A 10000-nucleotide genomic window follows, 5' to 3' on the forward strand; every position below is an offset into this window, starting at 1 on the left:
CACACATACACTAACATACACTAACACACACACACACACACACACACACACACACACACACACACACACACACACACAAGAGGATGATTGCTCGACCGAGTAACCGTGGTGTTTTCATAAAATCAATTATTTGTAGAATCAGTGATGGATGTGCTCATACGGAGAAACGGCGAGGTCTTCTTCAAAGTCCAAAGCTTCCCTCCACGTGTGTGTGATGAATAAATGATAATGATTAACTTGAAGGTGTAATTAAATATGAACACACAGTTCTCCCGTCCTTCTTCCTCCTCGTCTCTTGTCGACCTTTTAAATGTTTGAAAGGGTGCTGCCATGATCCATCCTCCCCCGACAGATTTCTCTTCCTTGTCCTTGGCTGGTAAACACAATCTTCACGCTTGTCCCTTAGCTGCTATTTAAGAGCGCCTCACCACCTCTCGGGATATGAGCCAGAATTTATTGTCAGAAAGGTCAGAGACTCGCCGTCCTGCTCGCGATTCATCGCCACGCTCACGCTGAGGAGGGGGCTCGCTTGCATGTGCTCAGCTCTGTTAGTGTCCCCGTGGATCTGCTGTTGACAGTCTCGCAGGTTTTCTAACAAGGGGGAGCCTTGGCGTTGCCTCGGGGCTCGCTCACAATCGCTCTGCGCTCCTCTCTGATCACCGCCTCCGCTCCTTTATCGCCACTCTTAAACACGGCCTTGAAGTCCACTCGAAGCTTTTGAAAGGCAAACAGAGCAGGCCTGTGTACACCAGGTTTGGGCTCCGGGCTCCACAGGAGAGTCGTTCAGTCTGCTGAAACATTAATCACAGTTTGAGGAGAATCTCAGAGGACGCCGCCCGGAGTTCAACCCGAGTCACTCTGTGCATTCACAAAACCTGAGTCACTGTTACATCAACGCCACTGCAGACACCTGCACTTTGATATTACTGCCTGAATTATTACAAAACTGTACCAAGAATAATTTGAGGTAACTCTTAAGGATCTGAAGTTACAGAGAAGGAAACATTTCTTTCAAAGTGTCAAAGAGTCTATCTGCTCCAAAAACTGCATCCTATAGAGCTTATCTTTGCTAACAGCTTTTTAGCATTCATGCAGCGCCCTCTAGTGGCTACAGTAGCTATCCGCTTTCCACGTACTCCGTTCCTCTACTCAATGATTGTGTTTCTATGGCGCCACGACGCTCTGCTCCGTTTCAAAGATGCTGCAAGTCTTTTTTTGACAGAGCACGCGTCAAGCTGGACAGAATATGACAACCTTAACAGGGAGTCAGACAAAGAAGCGCATAGAGCGTCCGGTCAATTTCAATCGCTCGATCGTATTTTCCGTCACTTTATCAACATGACGTCAGAACAGGCACCGAATGAACAACAAATCATCCTCAGAAAGACAAAGAAACATGTTGGTTGAACATTTTTCTCTTTATTCCAACGTGATCTTGTAGTTCTCATGTGATCTTGTAGTTCTCCTGTGATCTTGTAGTTCTCTTGTGATCTTTTAGGTCTCTTGTGATCTTGTAGTTCTCCTGTGATCTTGTAGTTGTCTTGTGATCTTGTAGTTCTCCTGTGATCTTGTAGTTCTCCTGTGATCTTGTAGTTCTCCTGTGATCTTGTTGTTCTCCTCTGACCTTGTAGTTCTCCTGTGATCTTTTAGTTCTCCTGTGATCTTTTAGTTCACATGTGATCTTGTAGTTCTCCTGTCATCCTGTAGTTCTCTTGTGATCTTGTAGTTCTCCTGTGATCTTGTAGTTGTCTTGTGATCTTGTAGTTCTCCTGTGATCTTGTAGATCTCCTGTGATCTTGTAGTTCTCTTGTGATCTTGTTGTTCTCCTGTGATCTTGTAGTTCTCCTGTGATCTTGTAGTTCTCTTGTGATCTTGTAGTTCTCCTCAGATCTTGTAGTTCTCTTGTGATCTTGTAGTTCTCCTCTGATCTTGTAGTTCTCCTGTGATCTTGTAGATCTCCTGTGATCTTGTGTTCTCCTGTGATCTTGTAGTTCTCCTGTGATATTGTAGTTCTCTTGTGATCTTGTAGTTCTCCTGTGATCTTGTTGTTCTCCTCTGATCTTGTAGTTCTCCTGTGATCTTTTAGTTCTCTTGTGATCTTTTAGTTCACATGTGATCTTGTAGTTCTCCTGTCATCCTGTAGTTCTCTTGTGATCTTGTAGTTCTCCTCAGATCTTGTAGTTCTCTTGTGATCTTGTAGTTCTCCTGTGATCTTGTAGTTGTCTTGTGATCTTGTAGTTCTCCTGTGATCTTGTAGATCTCCTGTGATCTTGTAGTTCTCTTGTGATCTTGTTGTTCTCCTGTGATCTTGTAGTTCTCCTGTGATCTTGTAGTTCTCTTGTGATCTTGTAGTTCTCCTCAGATCTTGTAGTTCTCTTGTGATCTTGTAGTTCTCCTCTGATCTTGTAGTTCTCCTGTGATCTTGTAGATCTCCTGTGATCTTGTGTTCTCCTGTGATCTTGTAGTTCTCCTGTGATATTGTAGTTCTCTTGTGATCTTGTAGTTCTCCTGTGATCTTGTTGTTCTCCTCTGATCTTGTAGTTCTCCTCTGATCTTTTAGTTCTCCTGTGATCTTTTAGTTCACATGTGATCTTGTAGTTCTCCTGTCATCCTGTAGTTCTCTTGTGATCTTTTAGTTCTCCTCAGATCTTGTAGTTCTCTTGTGATCTTGTAGTTCTCCTGTGATCTTGTAGTTCTCTTGTGATCTTGTAGTTCTCTTGTGATCTTCTAGTTCTCCTCTGATCTTGTAGTTCTCTTGTGATCTTGTAGTTCTCCTGTGATGTGCGTACAGCTGCTCAGGCTGCGCTCAAGTTCCAGAAACGGATCCTGTGGGACACGGCACGTATCGTTTGCTGAAGCAAACCTGTGGAGCTGACGGACCACGGCACAAAGTATTTGGAAATTTGGAATCAGAATGAAAACTTGTACATGTACATTATTGTTTGTTTGAGAGCCATGAGTACTATGTTTGAGAGATATTTAATGACACACAGATAAAGTTTATCTCTGTGTGTCCTCGTGGATATGAACGTTCATTTATCCTTTCTGAAACTAATCAGTGTTTTCAGGAGAAGATTATTACTCTATTTAAACCTCCTTATTACCTTTCAGAAGGTTCATTCACACAGAGGGGAATGTTTAGCAAGATTGCATTTCCACTTAAATCCCTGAAAGCAGCGTCTAAATATCTTCGTGTTGACGGGTTTAAATCTGCCGTTTAGCTGCTGATGCTTCCACAGGGTGACGAGGATATTCACCTCACTCTCCTGTCTTCTCTCGGCGGGGTGAAGAACTAAAGACGTTTTTTACAGAAATGAGAATAAATAGCTGCTCGGCAACACGATCAGCTTTTCATCTGCCTCATTGAAGCCGCTCTCTTACCGGAGCACGTCGGCCACTTCTACATATGTAATTGTCGATGGTTATAAAAAGGGATTCAGCTCTCTGACTCCCCTCGATGTTCGACAAGCTCCTTCATCTCTTCTACAGAGAATACAGTTACATCAGACAACCAGGCTTTCTCATTAACAGTATCTTAAAAATAGCTTTGAGCGGGTTGCATCCACAAACAAAGTTTATCTAAGAAGAAGTTTGGAGTTGGAGAAGAACGATTATTCCCACAGGTTCATCAAGCTGATTTCCAGGACCTGCTCCTCCACCCAAACCGTTTTTGAAGCTCCGTCAGGGTCTGCCTGTGGTCTCTCACATGTGTTCACTGATGATGAACAGAGACGTGGTTACTTCCTGCAGTCAGGTCGGATCGAGGTCCGTTCATGTTCTGACTACAAACAAACCTCACCAGAGTCAAAGAGCCTCCTTTTCAGGCGGTCTCTGTACGATGGTTTGGAGTTTGATTGACAGCTTTCACACCAGCACTAAATAAACGCACTAACCTGGCAAACAGACTCAAGTTCATTTTAACCGAACCGAACAGGTTAGGGCTGAAAACGTCCTTATGTTTAAATTGGCTTTTTAAAAATCATCATATGTTTGAGAAAGTCATGAAAGCCATTGTGTGGTACCTCAGATTAAACCTTCTCAGACTAACTCTGGTCAGCAGCAGAGTGAAACATTGGAGAGAGTGAACATGAAAGCCGGAGAGCGTCTGCTTTGGCTGGTTTATCTCATGTGAAAAACCAGAGTCATCCTGCCGCTGATCACAGGACGCCAAGCTGTCTGCTGGGACTCCAACATGAATTCAATTAAAGCCGTTTTACCTAAATTACATTTTATTTGTGTTACCTCATGAAGGACATTATTCTTGTTCTAAAACAAAGCTATGATAAAAACATTTAATTACATTTCTAATATGCTCTCCTGGTTTGACCCAGCGAGCCTCAAACCGTCCACACTTTGTGTTTTCAACAGACTTCTTTACATCACTCTCTTTATCACTTTCTGCAGAAACGCCTGAATCACCTTGGAAATGGTGACGTATGAAAACTTAAACTGCAATAACAAGAGCGCCAGGAAAGTTCCTGCTTCCTTCCAAAAGTATCAGCCAATGAAGATGCTGCGTTCTGCACACACTGCAGGTGTCGCCCACGGTGGAAATGCAGACATACAAAGCCAGATAAAAACAAGCGAATACAAACGGTGGGTTCAGACAGGAAGTAGAACTGTTAGGATCTATGTCAGTGACCTTACCAACCAGCTCGTGTGAGCAGGGCAGGTCACCGATCTGTGGATCTGTACATTTTGGTTAGAGGTAAAAAATAAAGGGTCCCCAATTTAGAGGTTTGAAAATATGGTCACTCTAGACTACAGCCACTGTACATGGGATGCAATCTAACCGCTAGGCTAACTGGAGTTTCATATTCTTCTTTCTAGCTTGTCTTTCTTCACGGGTTTCCTGATCGAAGCGGCTCATCGAGGAGCTCCTCCAGCTGCAGAAGGTGATGTGTTCTGGGCCTGCAGAGGGTCGGCTCTGATGAAGAGGGACGGCAGTCTTAGGCCTCGGTTGCTGCAGGAAAGTGACTTCTTTTATCTTTCCTTTTTATTATTCTAAAGAATATCAGTAAGACAGATTGTTTAAAACAGTTAATGCAGAGACTCTGACAAAGTGGGTTTAAATCTCTTTTGTGTTTCTCCATCAGCGGGAAAAGTGACACTTATTTATATGATGATGTTGGAGATTATTACTATGATCTTCCACAACAACTCCAAGAAGTTTGATTGCTTCATTTAAATGAACTGTGTGTCTTGAATATGTAAAAAGAGCCATTAAGGCTGAGCGAGATCTCCGGAGACAAACACAGAATCCGTTAAAGGAGCCAAAAAGAAGAAAGCCGAGCTGAATCCTCGTGTGAAGCTTGAATCATTGTGTGGTGTGTGTGTGTGTGTGTGTGTGTGTGTGTGTGTGTGTGTGTGTGTGTGTGTGTGTGAGTGTGTGTGTGTGTGTGTGTGTGTGTGTGTGTGTGTGTGTGTGTGTGTATTCTCTTTGGTCGCTCGTCTACAAAGACGTCCTCTCCAAAGAAAGATAAAAAGAAAGTCTTTGTGTGCGCGGCTCAGACCTGTCACTTCTCTCTGATCCAGCAGAAAAAATAAAAGGTGTGGTGTTGGTTAGTCCTTTGAAGAGACGCAGGCCGACGCTAACATTTGTTTCAAGGAGGTTCAGATCTAATTAGGCTTATTTCTTCTTCTTATTTCAAGCAGCAAGGAGAGAGTTGCATTGATCTCGCTGCAACAATCTGCACAGATGTGAGACTGGAGTGAGACACTTACAGGAAGAATTTCATCAAATTTTACAGATAAAGAATAGAAGGAAGCAGGAGTTTGATGTTTTTGAGCTCATTTGCTTCCCAGGTCAGAGCTACATAACAACACCTCTCATGTCTGCACCAAGCAGCAAATGTAGCCGATGGTGAAGTGTAAAATCCTGCAGTTCCTGGAGTGTCCACTAGAGACTGGCTGCAGAAACACAGGAAGTCACATACACACCCATTCTAAAATGTCTGTTTTTACAGAGATTTACATGTTTACAGCCTGGTTCAAAAAACCAAATAGGTGTGATTAGCTCATGTCTCGATCGACACACACTGTACGGGGGGTGAATGTTTTGATGACTCATCAGTTTTGATTTGATGAAGGATAAGCGTTATTCACAATAAGGCGTGTAGCTGACCTGATTGACAGGTGGGCACGGTGTAACGGTTTGTCAGGAGGTTTAAAACCCGCCTCAGCTCCAGCTCTCAGTCTGTCGTTAGGTTGACTGAAAGTTAGACTGAGACAGCATTTCCAGCATGGAGACCGCCATCGATGGGACTTCAGCGCCCCCTGCAGGAACAGATGGGTGACATGACTCAGGCTTCAAACATTAATATTTACAGTCTGTGGACATTCCCCTCTCTCTCTCTTTCTCTCTCTCTCTGTCCTTTCTAAATAAACACAAAAGGCTTTAAAGAGCTGGGTAAAGCTAACCGACGCTCACCGTACTGTTAACACAGAGACATCAGAGTTTTTCTTTTCATCTGATTCTCTGCATGAAAGAGAATATGATCCGAAGAAAAGGCGAACTAATGCTTTTCATCTCATCTCTGTTACCCGAACAAAGTCACTGAAGTCATGCTGAGAGTGTCCAAAGACGTCTCATTAGGATTCTTGTTCGACTAGTTGCATTAAGATCTCTGCAGCTCCTCTCTCTGCTCTCTTGGAAAATCAAAGAAGAAAAAGAGTTAGTTCCCTGACTCAACTTCTTTCACTAGATTAAGCTTTGCAGATGTCACTTTAAATGACAGATTTTGTTACCTTTAGAAAGAATCTCTGCAGCCCCTGAATACTTTCTGTGATTAACTTACTGGGCTTGGGTGACTCTGGCTTTCTCGCTCCATGTCCTATTGTTTACGATGAGAAGGCAGACTCAGAGGGCAGAACAAACACCTAGCTGTGGGAGTGTCACCCACCTGGGGGAGGGGTTACTGCCCTTTGTGATGTCATGAAGGGAAAATCTCAAAACGGCCTGTTTGAGCACACATTTTCTGAAAAGTGGAGCAGGCAGAAGACGGAGAGGATGGACTTTTCTCATCATTGGGGGGTTTGCAGACAGACTAGAGACACACATTAGTGTCAGAGAAACATGGGGAAGTGAGTTTAGGTATACTTTAATAATCCCTGAGGGGAAGTTTTGGTTTACACTCTGTTATTGAGAGACACACAAAGGCCTGAAACACACACATGCACAAACAGGAGCTGTGGACATGCATTAGTGGAGAGAGCTGTATGGGGTTCGGTGCGTTGCTCAAAGGCACCTTGGCAGTACTCGGTAAGTGCCTGGGCACCTCGCCAGCTACCAGACTTTGGTCAGCACTGGGACTTGAACCAGCGACTCACATCCCTGCAGTCTGAGCTGCTGCGTGTGTGTGTGTGTGTGTGTGTGTGTGTGTGTGTGTGTGTGTGTGTGTGAGTACATTAACAAGCTCTGATCTGAAAACTAGGAAGGTCTTGTCAGCTAGGTGGGTGAATCGAAACTTGCTTTGAGTAGATATTGATAGTGGGTCATTGTCAGGCTTTCTTTGGACTGAGCACTTAAGTTTCATTCTCTGAGCATCAACAGGAGAGGCAGTTGACGCGTGTCACACCCTCTGCTGATTGCAAACTGAAAATCTGGTGCGGAGATTTTCACGAAAATCCAAGCTTAAAAGAGTCTGAATCCGAAACTGCAGCAGAACAAACTCTGATCTGAAAACTAGGAAGCTAGGTGCTGAGAACATGCGTGTTAGTTTAAATCCAACTCTTCTGTCCTGACTGAGGGTACAAACACCCAAAGTTATCAGTGGTAGGTTGAAAAAACAACACCATGTTGGCTGTTGATCAAGGCTGGATCCCTAACCCTTCCCACTGAGCAACAACTCCTCATTTGAATATCACACAATCTTGGTTACTGCTCCTATTAAAATGTACATTGCTATCATTTACCGCCCACCAGGGTGTAATCTGAATGATTTTGTTGTGGAACTGGACGTGCTGCTCTCAGAAGTCCCTGATGATGGAACACCACTGATTGTAATGGGAGACATGAACATACACATTGATAAAGCCCAGGCAACAGACTCCCTTGCTCTCCTATCTTTGACCTCACGCAGGTCCCAACTCCTCCTACCCACAAAGCTGCCAACACTCTTGATTTAATCCTGACTCGGAACTGCTCGACAGCAAACCTGACTGTCACCCCTCTGCATCTATCAGACCACTTCTTTATTCAATTCACAATCTCCTTGCCGGAACTCCCTCAGGCACACCCACAAATGGTGGTCATACCACCAAAACATGCGATCGCTCAAGCCAGCTCAGCTGTCTAACGAGGTAATGGCTGCCATGCCTGCCCAAAAGGTCTTTACCGCACTCTCTACAGACAAGGCTACAGACACACTCTGCTCCACACTAGCCTCATCTCTGAACAAGCTCTGCCCTCTGGTGTCCAAACCCGCTCGCAAAACCCACCCTAGCCCATGGCTCACGGAAGTCATAAGAGAGCAAAGAGCAGGGCTGAAGTCAGCAGAGAGAAAATGGCAAAAAACAGTCCGTTGACCTCAATGACTATAAGCAAAGACTTGTTTCATTCTCCTCCAACATCAGAACAAGATATGCAATGCCACAGATACTAGAAAAATGTTTTCTGCCTTTACCTCACTGCTTCACCCACCTCCTCCTCCACCCTCCGATCTGTTCACACCAGACATGTTTGCCTCATATTTTACTGAAAAGGTTGCAACCATCAGTAACCAGTTTTCTGAGCCTGACCAACTCAGCCCAAAGGCACCAACCAAAAGTGCCTCACTCGACTCATTCTCCTCTCTGACTGAGGATGAAGTCTCTAAGCTTGTGCTAGACTCTTGGCCCACCACCTGTCCTCTGGACCCAATACCATCAAGCCTCATGCAGACCATTTCCTCTCCGCTTAATGCTGCACTTAAGCATATCATCAACTCCTCTCTGTCAACGGGTGTGTTCCCCACCGCATTCAAGCAAGCTCGGGTCACCCCTCTGCTCAAAAAACCCACACTAAACCCAGCCCAGGTTGAAAACTACAGACTGTCAAAAATACTTGAGCGCACAGTCTTTAAGCAAGTCTCTGAGTTCCTGTCCAGAAACAATCGGTTTGACCCAAATCAGTCAGGCTTTAAGCAGGGCCACTCTACTGAAACTGCACTACTGTCAGTAACAGAATCACTACGAGCTGCCAGAGCGGCAGGTCAGTCCTCAGTTCTATTACTGCTAGACCTGTCTGCTGCCTTTGACACAGTCAACCATCAAATCCTCCTTTCCACGCTCTCTGAACTTGGCATCTCAGGATCTGCCCTCTGCTGGTTCGTGTCCTACCTCTCTGGGCGATCCTTTAGAGTGTCGTGGAAGGGAGAAGTGTCCAAAGCGCACAGCTTATCCACAGGGGTACCTCAAGGGTCAGTGCTTGGTCCCCTTCTCTTCTCCAAATACACAAGCTCACTTGGTTCAATAATCCGCTCTCATGGCTTCTCATACCACTGCAATGCTGACGATACCCAGCTCTTCCTGTCATTCCCGCCAGACGATGTTACAGTCTCTGCAAGAATCTCGTCATGCCTTGCTGATATCTCTAAATGGATGAATGAACGGCACCTTCAAATCAATCTTTCAAAGACTGAGCTCCTAGTCATCCCAGCCAGTCCCTCTATGCAACCACAGATCAATATCCAGCTTGGAACAACCAAACTCATGCCCGGAGTCTGCCCGGAACCTGGGTGTCATGATTGATGACCAGCTAACTTTTAAGGTTCAAGTAGCCTCGATTGCCCGGTCATGTCGATTTTCCCTGTACAACATCAGGAAGATCAGACCTTACCTGTCAGAACATGCTACACAGCTCCTGGTACAGGCTCTTGTGATATCACGCATCGACTATTGCAACTCTCTACTGGCAGGTCTTCCTACATGCACCATCAAACCTCTGCAGATGATACAAAACATAATGAAGCAGATACGGATGATGCAGCAGCACGACTGGTCTTCAACCTCCCTAAAAGAG

The sequence above is a fragment of the Labrus bergylta genome, chromosome 20, assembly GCF_963930695.1.
Source record: "Labrus bergylta chromosome 20, fLabBer1.1, whole genome shotgun sequence".
Lineage (NCBI taxonomy): Eukaryota > Metazoa > Chordata > Actinopteri > Labriformes > Labridae > Labrus > Labrus bergylta.